We start from the raw sequence: 12,921 nt of genomic DNA on the forward strand, positions 1-12,921 counted from the left end.
GAAGTGATTGGTGACAGCCAACACGGCTTCACTAAGGGCAAATCCTGCCTGACTAATTTAGTGGCCTTCTATGATGGGGTTACAGCGTTGGTGGATAAGGGAAGGGCAACTGACATCATCTGCCTGGACTTGTGCAAGGCATTTGACACTGTCCTGCATGACATCCTTGTCTCTAAATTGGAGAGACATGGATTTGATGGATGGACCACACGGTGGATCAGGAATTGGCTGGATGGTCGCACTCAGAGAGTTGTGATCAACGGCTCAGTGTCCACGTGGAGAACAGTGACGGGTGGCATTCCTCGGGGGTCGGTACTGGGACCGCCACTGACATGGACAGCTGGATGGAGTGCACCCTCAGCAAGTTTGCTGACAACACCAAGCTGCGTGGTGCGGTCGACACACTGGAGGGAAGGGATGCCATCCAGAGGGACCTTGACAGGCTGGAGAGGTGGGCCCGTGCAAACCGCATGAAGTTCAACAAGGCCAAGTGCAAGGTCCTGCATATGGGTCGGCACAATCCCAAGCACAAATACAGGCTGTGTGAGGAATGGATTGAGAGCAGCCCTGAGGAGAAGAAGGACTTGGGGGTGTTGGTTGATGAGAAGCTCAACGTGAGCTGGCAGTGTGCGCTTGCAGCCCAGAAAGCCAACCGTGTCCTGGGCTTCATCAAAAGAGGTGTGACCAGCAGGTGGAGGGAGGTGATCCTGCCCCTCTACTCCGCTCTGGTGAGACCCCACCTGGAGTACTGCGTCCAGCTCTGGGGGCCCCAGTACAGGAGAGACGTGGAGCTGTTGGAGCGAGTCCAGAGGAGAGCCACGAAGCTGATCAGAGGGCTGGAGCACCTCTCCTATGAGGACAGGCTGAGAGAGTTGGGATTGTTTAGCCTGGAGAAGAGAAGGCTGCAGGGAGATCTAATTGTGTCTTCCCAGTACCTGAAGGGGCCTACAGGAAAGCTGGAGAGGGACTGTTTATGAGGGAGTGTAGTGACAGGACAAGGGGTAATGGGTTTAAGCTGAAGGAGGGTCGATTTAGATTAGATGTTAGAAAGGAATTCTTTACTGTGAGGGTGGTGAGGCACTGGAACAGGTTGCGCAGAGAGGTTGTGGCTGCCCCATCCCTGGAAGTGTTCAAGGCCAGGCTGGATGAGGCTTTGGGCAACGTGGTCTAGTGGAGGGTGTCCCTGCCCGCAGCAGGGGGGGTTGGAACTAGATGATCTTTGAGGTCCCTTCCAACCCAAACCATTCTATGATTCTATGAAATTAGCCCCAGGCTCTGATTCCTGCTGGCAGGCTTTATCCCACAAAGCGAGAAAAGGCTAGAGGTGGTAAGTCTACATCCTTTTAGGAGAGGGAGTTCCCAAAAAAAAGGGAAGTACAAGCGAGTTCCCAAGAAAGAGGGGATGTTTTCTCTAGCAAGACTGATGGCGATGATTGGCAGACCTGAGGGTGATGTTAAAGGAGTGGAGCACTTTATGGGAATAGGTGTGAAGAGCAGAAGAGGTGTTGTACTCAGGGACTTGGAAGGTCTGAGGCATGGCCATGTGATTTTGCATGGTGAGTTTCTCATTCAAAAATGTCCATAAAACGCTTGCTTTGTACACCACCAGTTTATCTTGTGCCATGAGGTCCTTTCCAATGCTTTACAACAAACTTGGAGCTTGTAGGAAAAGGCCAAGGAGCCAAAGCATAATATGCTGCAGACAGAGGGACTAAAAGCAGAGTAAAGGGCACCAACAAGTCTCCAGGTTTCTGCTGTGGCAGGGAATTCATTAAATTCACAGCCAGTTTGTACCCCTTTGTTCTCATGCCAGCATTGTTTAGCTGCTTGCACAAGACGGTCTGTCCATTCTCTGTGTAGCCTTTCTCTGCATCTTCTCCAGAACTGTTTTCTTCTCGAGTGTGAGAGCCCAAATCATACACCGTATTCTGAGGGAAACACCAGAGTTTTGTACAGCTGCATCAGTGCTTCCCTACCTCTAGTAGTGAAATAGTGTCTTACCTAAGGCATGTTATCCCTTTCTGTGAGTAGCTGAAGATTTATTTGTTGCTTATTTCAATTGTCTTTTGTGTCATAGCTCATTTAACTTTTGACAAATCTGGCCTTAATCCTATACATCTCTACCTTTATATCATAGCTGTCTTTGCTGGCCAGGATTGTTTGCTATTTGTGATTCCTAGGAACCTCCTTATAGTGGCTTGTGGGTTTTGTGTTTTTTGTGTTGTTTTTTTTCCCCACTTATTCAGGCCTAAAGTGCTCCCCAAGATTTTTCTCTTGCTTGGAACATATACATGGGATAGGGGGGTTTTTTTATACCTTTGATCTAGATACATTCCAATCTCCTTCCACATTCAAGTCTTTCGGCTCTTCAGTCCAAGTAAATTTACTGATGAGTTTCCTTAATTTGACAGAAGTTGAAAAATATAATTGCCAACCTGCTTCTGTTTGTTATTCCGAGCAATGGAAATGGAAACATTTGCTGAGTGCTCAGCCCAGTGCTGTTTTCTATGACCAGCTTTTTTTGAGTGTCTTCATTCCTTACTACTTTGGGGTTGTCTCTCTTTGTCTCAGTGACTATTGAGAAGAAATCCGGTGGCTATTGTACACATGGCTAGGTGGGCCCAAGTTTATTATTAGAAGTATTTGTTTCCCAAACAGTATCTGGGAAGTTAAAGTTGACCGTGGCATAATTCCCAGTAGTGTTTCTATAATAACATTTCAGTGACAGACCTCTTCTTGCACCATTATATTTTAGTTGCAGACAAGAAAGGCCAGGTTTCAATGAGGTGTCCAAATCAAAACCAGCCACCCCCCAAAAAACAAAGGCTGTGAGCAGGTGGTCTGGGCTGCTGTAAGTGGAGCTTCCTGTTCACGTACAATGGGGAATTTTATGATTAATTAAATGATGATGAGTTAAATGACAGATGGCTTATTTTTTTTAATAAACTGCAAAAATAATTTGGTGTTTTCCACTTGTCTGGATGAAGTGGCTAAACAATGAAATAGAGGGAGTATTGTACTAAGATTACAGATGTCTTGGATATTGGCATATTGATCATATTAACATGGGTCAGATCTGGCTCCCATTTGGAACAGGAGCGAAGCAGTAAAGAGGAAAAATCCACTCCATGAGCTATTGCTCTCCTGAGTTCTGGCGACCAAGCCAGCCTTTTCTGCCGTAGGGCTGGTCTGTTCAGCCCGGAGTGCCACAAAGGAAGGATTCCCTCTCCCACGCTGCCAGCACTGTTTCCTGTGGGTACCTACTAGAGCCTTCTGACCTGTTGCAAGTGACTATTTGGCCCATAGCAATGGTCATTACCTGGCAGAAGTTGTAAGCAGATGATCAGTCATGGGAAGAAACGCATTTAAAATTTTCCCAGCTGTTGTACTTACATCCAAGATTTTGAGTGCAGCTTGAACTCTTAAATATAAGAAAGATGCAAAGCACCCTTTTCCTTCCCAGCCCGTGTCCGTCTGTCATTGAAATTAGCCTGCTGTTCACAAATGTCAAGGCTTCTAGTGGCTTCTGTCATGCCGTTCCTGACTTACAGTGGCTCACCTAGCCTTCTCACCCTCCTTCTTCTTGGAGTCTAATCGTAGCTATTTGTATCGCTTTTATAGCCCTGTTTTGTGTCCTGTCTTGCTACATCATATCTTCAAGCACAGACCTAATCTGAAGAGTACCTGGAGGAAAAACTGTGCACCTGTTCCCAGATTTTTGGCTGTTGCAAACCAGTAAAGGAATCCAGGCCAGTTAACACTGGCCAAAAGTTTCAAGTTGAAAGGGTATATATGAGAGCTGCAGTAGCACTTGTAATAATGTCTTGGCTGTACAGGTGAAGCCAGCAGGACACAAGACACACTTGGGGATGTGGAGGCCAGAATGATAGGCTGTGCAATGGGGAGCCAGAGGGAGAAACAAGGAGGTGTCTCTCTTTTTTTTTTTTTTTTTTTTAATAAATGGCACAGAGAAAGAAACTGGGCATTAAGCTGTGCTTAAAATGGCAAAGGCATCTCACATGCTGGCCTATCCTTGGAAAGCAGATAGGGAGCAGTGAGTCCTGGCATGGAACCACAGGAATGACAGCTATCATAAAAGGACAGGTGTTTCATCTTCCAAAAGCAACTTATGTCAGTCAGCTGAGCATATGAGGCTGAGTGGGCAGGGACCCAGAGCCACAGGCTCAAGGACTTCTTGTTCTCTCTGAGCTCAGAGCTTGTCTGTATTTGGCACCAGGGCTGTGATCTAGCAGCAGACTGCAAATCAGGGTCTCCCCACCGCCCTGCCACCCCTCGGCTGGTTACTCCCTCCTGTGCACCACTTCACCTCTCCCCTTGTCCTAGTCTTCCCCTGTGCCAGATGCCAGAGCCAGTCTCCTCTGTGAACAGCGGTCCACTGCGTGCCTGTGAGCTACAGGGTGTAGACATGTGAGCCATGTCCCTGTCAGATGGGTGGGAGAGCTGATCTTGAGAGGTTTGTTTCCTGCCAGAGGAGGAAGCATCAGCTCTTGCCCTCTTTCCTTGAGGGAAGGACTGCTTTCAGTGCTGTGAAGCTTCAGTTTGGGTTACCCTTCGGTGCATGTAGGCATGGAGTCATGCCAGTATATTGCAACCAGGAAGGATGGAGGAGACAAATGGGAAACTTGAGTTCCACATGACAGTATAGCTTAATGGAAATAAGGCAACAAGCGGAGGGGAGGAATCTGTGGTTTAATGTTGTTCTTGACCTGGTGAAAACCACTAGATGCTCAGGATACATTTTTTCGTAATTTTGCAAACCCTTTCCCCTTCTCCTTCCTCTTGTTTTGCTAGCAGTACTCTTCAAGTGGGTGTGTTTTGACTTATTTTTTCCCCTGCACAGGCCTAGTGAGCATAAAGGTGTTTAGTGCCTATTGGATAATGTATTTTGTTACGGGTATTCAGATGCTCTTATATATAGATACGTGTCTTGAGAGCTTAATTTTGGTTGGCAAATGGCACTTCCTAATGTGCTCACCACTTCAGATTGCATTGGATTGGCTGGCAAGGAGGCTGTCTCAGCCTACCTGGATTACCTCCATGACATTTCTTGCCATCATATGTTTTGTTTGCTCACATACTGTCTCCCAGAATGGAGTACAGGAGCACTGCACAGCCTGGGGCAGGAGGAAGCTCTCTGTGAACTTCCCAGAAACAGCAGTCCCTGAGGACCATGAGAGCTGACACAGACTAATGTAGCTCTTTGGTTGACCAGGTCTTGAAAAAGTGACCTCAGACTAGGTGGGGGTTGTGTGCTGTGAACTCATGACACATGCTGTGGGCTCTGATGAGATCTCCTACAGCAACTAACCAGATTCTTTAAAGCTCCTGGGACAGGCTTTAGCAAGTTGTCTCCTGGCAAAGAGTCTCTGGAAGAAATATCATGCAACCACAAATCGGTGACTATACAAACTACTTGAGGACTGGTGCTTACTACAGCTTGACCCATCAGTGCAGTGGAGAGCAGTCCCCTAGCATCTGGGGCAAGGGGACTGAGGGAAACCCTATGAAACAGAGTTGTGCTGAGACAGGTTTTGGAGCTCAGTAGCAGAGATTGGGGCACGTATGGGACTCAGGGCTGTTCTCATGGGGCAACATAAAGAAGATTAGGATCAGACTATGATGATTGGTTGTAAAGCTAGAAAATTAGTGGAGAAGGGATGTTGTGACAGTCTGTATTTCTACAAATGCATTCATCTCCTAAAGTAATGAAGGGGAACAGTTCTGTTGCATTTTAATTCTAGGACCAGAGGTGTGTGATAGACTGCCTTGTGCGTTGCATACACACAGCCTGATTAGTCCTCTTGCTTATTAGATTGCCAGGGAGGAAATCACTTTCATGATACTGCAACTTTCCATTCTGTTTATTCCATGTTCTCTGCAGTTTTGCTTTTCCCATGTTCAAGAGTTTTTATTCCTTCCATTTCCTGTAATCTTTATCTTTGTTTTTCTCTGGTTTTGCAAGCTGGGGGTAGAGTCTGGCTGCAACATTTTCTTAGTTTAGTAGTGACTCAGGAGGTACATAGTTTCTCCTAGAACTTAAATAAGACTCCATTTTATTTGGATGTATTTTAGTTAGTGCTTTGCATTTGAAGGTTTCTGTGGCTTGTATGTTTGGTTTGGGGAGAGGTTTGGGTCTCAGAAGAGTTGATTTTGAACTGAAATAGAAAAAAAAAATCTGTTGACTTTTTGGTCACATGCATTGTTTCTGCTTGCAGGAGCATTAATTTGACTTCCTGCTAGTCATCCTTTTCCAAAGCATTTTGAAGCCTACTCATTGTTGTCAAATCATTGCTGATACTATTTGTGTGCAATAGAATATGTCCCAGAGAAGTGATTCCTTATACTTTCTGCCAAATAAATTCATTGGTGTTGCAGATTAGTTATTAACTTGCTTGTAGAGATCGTTTTGAAAACAGCTAGGAGCTAAACTTTTTTTGCACCAAATTGCCATTTGAATCTTTGAATTTAGTTCAACATATTTAGATGACAACAAGCACCAGATTTCATTCTGTTGCTGGTCTTGGATAGTTACAGTTTCCAGAAGAAACTGAAGTGAAATTACATTATTACAAATGAGATTATTACATTATTTGACCAATGTAGTTAGAAGTTGAGATTTTGCAGTCTATTCCAGATAGAGGTGTATTCAGGTATCTTAGATACAATTCCTTGTATTTATTATACATACTGCCTTCAATGCAAGGAATAAAACCGAGCAACAGGTCCTCTGTTCACACCACTACATCTCCTATGGACTTTGGCTGCAAATGCTTAGCTCTTCCTAGAGTTAGATGCTTTGTGCAAGACTCCCAGAAAACTGACAAGCACATAACTTACAGCCAGCTGTGAAGTCAAATGACTACTTCTAAGTATCACCGTAGGAACTTTGCACATCTAACTAGCTTCAGAGGTGCGTCAGTAACTTGACTTGGCCTCTCTGAGCCAGTGGCTCAGTCCTGCTAACAGCACGTTCGTGTTCTTTACTGCTATGTTTTTCAGCCTGCCCAAAGATCCATGCTAGGCTGTTACCAATACCCAGGTTAGCTAGTGTGAAATTAGCTCACGCCCATGAACTCATGCACAAAAGACGCAGCTGCAGCACATGCATCCTGTCTGGAACAGAGGCAGGAATAGCATCCATTTCCTCAAGGTTTCCTAAGCTCCTCTGCAGTGAATAGCCCCAGCATCTTGTTCTGCAAAATTCTGGCACGTCCTGAGAGTAAGTCCATCCTGTATCCAAACAAAGGCAAGGTCTTGCAAAATAAAGCAGGGCCAGAACAAAATAATACTGGGCTACATAATTAAGACTGTCATGAAACGTACGAGCAAAGGGACTGAAGTGAAGTCACATAACCCATCTTCCGTTATTTCCTAATTTCTTCATTGTGCAACCTTAATGATTTTTAAAATTGGTTTTATGCCTATGATACTTAGGTGAATTGAAGGGTAAGGACAGAAGAGAAGAGAGCTAATAGGAAAAAGATATTGCAAAGTTAAATAAACTAATTTTAGAAGGTAGATAATTTAGCAATATACTTTGATGCAGCTTGGTTTTGTAAAGGCTGGGACGTGAAGGGTGAAGACATAAGGAAGCTCTTGGGAGAAGGGGCAAAAGTACGAAGGTATTTTCAGCTCAAGGCAAGACAAATTACAGAGGACTGAAGTTTGGTTCCCAGCCCAGAACACATGGAAAGCCAGAGTGGGATAGTCCCTTAAGAACAGACAAAATTTCCCTGCTTTTAATCTGTTATTTTTATTACATGTACATATAGGCTGTATAAAACTGCTGCTGAGAATGGACCGTTTTTTTAATCTCCTTTATCACTGGCAGAATTATTTATTAATTAAATAATAAATAAAACCCCTCCCCTGACATAACTGCTGTGGCTTGCAGCTTGCTTGGCTTCCCCCTACCCTGCCGGGTGACAATCAGTTTGTTAATTAGCTGTTAATTCCTGGAGCCTGAGGAGGCGCGGGCGGGGCGGCTCGGCTCGCTGTTCCCCCCATCACCCCGCTCTGCGGGTCTCCCACCCCCCGGCATGTCGGGGCGGGCGCGGGTGGGGGAAGGGTCCGGCCCTCAGCGAACCGCCGGCCCGGGGGGGAGGAGCAGGAGCAGCAGTAGTGGCTGTGGCTCCGGCTGGGAGTCAGTCAGAGACACGCTGGGTGAGAGAGGGAGCAGCGTTTTAGCTTTCTTCACGTGAGTCTTTCCTCCTGGAAGGCATTGGTATAAATCGAGAAGGAATTTCGGCAGACTTGAGCCAAATCTCTCTGTCTAAACATACAGCGTGCTTCCTTTTACGTTTATCTCTTGCAGACGGGGCTCGGCTGAAACAAGCCCTCCTCTTCATTATCAATAACCACCACCGTGCGGGAATAAGGCTGAAGCTACCGAGAGGCTGCCAAGAACAACCTGGACAGCTCTGATAAGAAGCGACAAGTTCTGTCCTCTCGTTTCGGGTGACTTAAAGATACAATTTCTGTGCTGTTGACAACCGGTAAGTGAATAGCCCTGCTGCGGAAAGTGTGCTTAGCGCTGTGAACTGTTGCACAGACTGAGAGGATCTTGTGGGTCGTGCCTGAACCCGTCGGACTGGGTATGCTGAACGCGCTTGTTCCTGAGTTTGCCGGCGTTGTTGCCGTGAGACCCCTTCTCACCGCGCTCCTGCGTTATTTCAGACGGGAAGGCTTCTAGCTGGCCGCACGGAGAGTCTATGCGTGCTTCCAATTTTAAAACCTCTTTCAGGTAAGTACTGATGGCAGCAGCTGCAACAATATTGCTGTTCAGTGTAAATTACTACATATTCAAAGGCAGAGCTGGCTATTCCGATACATCAGCATGTTCCCCGGTGAAAGCATTCAAGGAATTAATTTAATTTCCAGAGGGATGAAGCCTGTCTCTACAAGCCTCCTTTGAAGAGAACACAATTTTAATCGACTTGAGAGCTGGTGAGATGAGATGTCCCAGACCTTTCCCAGAGGTTCCTGGGAACGTCCTGGTAAAAATTAACATTGCGGCGTAGCGGGGACCCGGTTACCGATGGGGGATGAGTCTGACAGAAGCTGAACCGCCGCCGCCCGGCTTGCCGGCGGCGTCTGGATGTGCTTGATGCCGCACAGAGGCGGCCGGTGCTGGGAACCGCCTGCGCCCGGGGGGGAGAGGCCGGGCTGGGGCGCTGCCTGGGGCCGCATGTGGGGCCGGCTCTCGCCCCGGGCCGGAGAAGGGCCCCTCGGGGGGGGGGCGCTCCCCAGCGGGCGGCGGGGGCAGCCGAGGGGGAGCGACGCCTGTCTCCGGCCGCCGCCGGGGAGCGCGGGAGGAAGCGTCCCCGCCGCGCTGCGAGGGGGTCCGGCGGGGTGCTGGACGCCGCCGCCCAGCCAGGTAGGTGGGCTGGGGGGGGTAAGGGAAGGAGCCGTCTCCGTTCCCCCGGCGGCCCCTGCCGGCCGCCGGACGGCTGAGCCGCTAGCCTTTCCCCGGCCTCCCGGAGCAACCCCGCTCCTGGACCGGGGCGGCAGGCGGAGCCGGCCCCGGGCCGCATGCCGCCGCCCCACAGCCGCTTCGGGACCCCCGCGGGCGGTGAGTCGCGGTGGGCGGGCACGGCTGCAGGCGGCGAGCCCTGCCGAGGCGGGAGGGGGGAGGATAAGGAGCGGCGGGGCTCCGGGGCCGGGCGAGGCAGAGGAGAAAGCGGGCTCATGCGGGCAGGACAGCCCCGCGCAGGGGGAGCCTCCCGGCAGAGCTTGCGGCGGCCGTCACCGGTCCGTAAGTAAAATTTGAGGGCAGATTCATGGCTGCTTCTGGGCTGTTGGGGTCTGGTAATCCCACCGTGTTGCCATGGCTGCCGGTGAGGCAGGTTCCGATAAAGGATCGCTTTTAGCGGGGTACCGAAAGGGAGGGACTGCCCCTTGGAAATGCCGAAGGCCGAGGGGAAGGAACAATGGATCTGTGGGGAGACTCTGCGTTAAGCTATGCAAATCCATTACTTGTAGTTTTGGGAAGAAACAAACCCTGGAAGTTTTACGTTCTCTGCGTTTTTTAAAGTGTTTGGATTATTGTTAGGCAGTGGGGGTGGTGTTGCTATTTTAGTTCTTGCAAGCTGTGAGATCAGTTCTGCTGTCCTTTTTCAAATTAAAATTTCCAGTGAGATGAACAGTTGATCTATTGGGATTTGTGGCTGTTGTGCTTCTCTCACCCAACTGAAACTTTCTGTCCAGGTTTCTTCAGTTTTTCTCTCTCTCTCCTTCACTCCTTTCATGCTGAGCTATTCTTACATACAATGTGGTTGCAAAACTATTTAGAAAGGATGAACTTTGCAATGGGATGAGATTACTTGTTTTAACCTGGTGATTCTATTGCAGCTGAACTGGGTTAAGGTGTTGTACATAAAAATATGTAACTTCTGTTGTGGAGACTGCCATGCTACTATACTGGTCAGTCCTAAACTTAAAAAACTAAATTCAGGAAGGAAATTTGTGTGGAGTGAGGCTTCCTTTCCATCCATTTCTGACTAGGAAATGCTCCTATCTCATTAGGTCACAGAAGAGATATTTCTGAAACTAAAATAACTTTCCTTCTATATCTAAGATTGCACCAGCTGTATCCTTGTTTTTCTTCCCACATACATGAAATAAATCTATGGATCTTTTGAGCTTGATGTGGTGCCCGCTTCTTCAGCATGTCTATCTCTGCTGAACTGGAGTCAATTAAGTTACTCTTTAAGCTTATGGCTGTTTATTAAAGCAGCAGCATTAAAGTTGGGTAAGTCCCATGGTCTCTCTGAGGGCCGCCTTGGCTGTAGGAGACCTCTCCTGCTTGTGGGATGTATCAGTCATGCCCGGAGACTCATGGGATTCCCAGTGTCCAAATACTCCCCCGTTCAAAAGCAGGAGGAAAGTTTCTCTGTGGAAGCAATTGCCTTACAGGAAACTGCCCATGGGAGCAGCTGCAGAATGTGTAGGCAGGACAGCAAAACCTGAAAGCTGGCAGGAAAATCACAAGTGCCTGAGTCCTTAGTCGTAAAGAAGCAGGGAAATAGATGAGTTATGGTGTTTTGGCTAGACAAGGTGATTGGTGAGGCATTATTTTGATAGGTACTCTGTGCACTGCTAAATAATGGCTTTAGCAATAACGCAGGGGAGTTGCCTCACTGAGGAGAGAAATGGTGGCAAGTACCTGAGGTGCTTCTTCAATACCTTCTCAGACCTTTGAAAGCTTACAGAAACAGTTTTAGAGAGTTTTGGATGATTGCTTTCTTCCTTGTGTGATCATTTTTGGATAGAAGGCAGCAGGGAGTGAATAGTCTTTCTTACGATAGCGTCTTTGTGCCATTAATGCTTTTATCCTGGTCTTGTTTTCATTGTTACTTTCTGGGCACACCATGATTACTACCTTGCAGTAAAGGTTCGATCCGTCCTCCCAAGACAGGCTTGGGACAGTTCTCATAAAACTGCTTTGGATGATTTGTGGCTTTCCGCATCTTGTGTGCTACTTCATATGCTGCTGGAGGAGTTGGTTCAAGTGTTTTGGCCTGGGAGAGGAGGCAATCAGATGGGTCGTTTGAAGATAAAACTTGAAGATCACTGTGAGTCTCTGTGAGGCAGTCTCTGTGCTAATGATTCAAAGGGGCTTGTAAGGAAAAGCTCTTTTTTTTTTTTTTTTTCCCTCCACAGTACAGCTTGAACTGTAGCACAGGATCTTGGTTTGTTTGTCTTTGTACCTTAAGATTAAGGTACAATTTTACTCATAAGCATGAAAGGTTGTTTTTACTGTGTGTGTGCACTGTAAGATACTCCGCTGTGGCTCCCTAGTTAAGTGCTTTTTAGGAATGAGCTCTAGATTACTTGAAATACCTCTCTTTACAGACATCTTTCCTTGCAGATGCTTACACAGTTGAAATGTGCACTGTGCGTTTAAGAGGAGTCTAATTTATCAAGCTTATGATAACTCCTTTGTCATTCAGTTGAATTATTTGTTCATCAATTTCTCTAGCCTTATAGAGAAGCTAGTAAATATTATTTGGAAATTAATTTATGGGATAACAGTGTACAGAGTTTTTTTTTTCTTTCAGAGTTTCTATTTTCTACCATTTACTCAAAAGACCAAGAGTTTTGTAGCAGAATAAAAACCCCCTGAACTTTCCCATTAATTCAATTTCTACTTCCACTTTTGCTATGTTACATATGACTACTTCTGTAGCTATTCATAGTCTTAATGGGAAATTAAAATAAACCTTCTTTATTTTATTTGGTGTGTGAACTTCTTGAAGTGTCAAATCTTTCTTTTATCCTCCTGCTACAGAAGAACCTAAGCCCTCAACTTTTCTTGATGTGCGTTTAGGTTGTGAGGAAAACATGATGTGAAAGCTGTTGTTTCCTTTACAAGTCACCTTTCAGTGGTGTGTGGAAATCAATCTGCTCTCACTTTGCAGTTCAGTGTTTTAATCACTGATATCAGTAGCTGCTATTTGTACAGAAAGCTTGAAAAGCTGAAAAGCGATGAACAGTATTAGCTAGTGAGTGCTATGAAGCAAAAATACGGAACATGTGGCTTGCATGTGGTATCACTACCTCTTGAAAAATGCATTGAACAAATGCAGGTGCAGAATGTGGTAAAATACATTGCGGTAGTGCTTCTTGCTATGTTCTGCACCTATCGTCTTAAAATATCATGTCCTTTTAAAGTTCATTTTGTACAGGTGTGGTGGCTCTTCATGGGTCATTCTTTGGTCTTGAAGCCAAAAGCGAAGTCTTGATATCTCGAGAGGAAGACCCTTTACAGCACTGCAATAGAGTGAGCAAATTTTAAACGTCCCCTGGATAATAAAAGTTTGCCTGGCACTGTTCTGCATTGCCTCTGCTTCTAGCCCCGGCAGTAGCAGTGAAGCTGGGGTATATTGTGCTACAGCTACT

The 12,921-nt window shown here is 46.6% G+C and overlaps 1 protein-coding gene across 17 annotated transcripts in view; it reads left to right on the forward strand.

The window, feature by feature from the left end:
- Nucleotides 1-8,063: 8,063 nt before the first annotated feature.
- The window catches only part of ST3GAL6 (ST3 beta-galactoside alpha-2,3-sialyltransferase 6), a 47,210-nt gene continuing 42,352 nt past the window's right edge, over nt 8,064-12,921 (forward strand). For 6 of the 17 annotated variants that reach the window (XM_075766492.1, XM_075766566.1, XM_075766500.1 and 3 more), the window contains exons 1-2: nt 8,064-8,218; nt 8,336-8,516. The gene's annotated coding sequence lies outside the window, so the exon portion shown is untranslated. Of the gene's footprint in view, nt 8,219-8,335; nt 8,517-8,561; nt 8,765-8,901; nt 9,018-9,085; nt 9,398-9,641; nt 9,776-12,921 lie in introns of those variants that run through there. The other 11 variants (XM_075766512.1, XM_075766599.1, XM_075766503.1 and 8 more) reach the window with 9 other exon arrangements.

The sequence above is a fragment of the Balearica regulorum genome, chromosome 1 (genome assembly GCF_011004875.1).
Source record: "Balearica regulorum gibbericeps isolate bBalReg1 chromosome 1, bBalReg1.pri, whole genome shotgun sequence".
NCBI classification, from domain to species: domain Eukaryota; kingdom Metazoa; phylum Chordata; class Aves; order Gruiformes; family Gruidae; genus Balearica; species Balearica regulorum.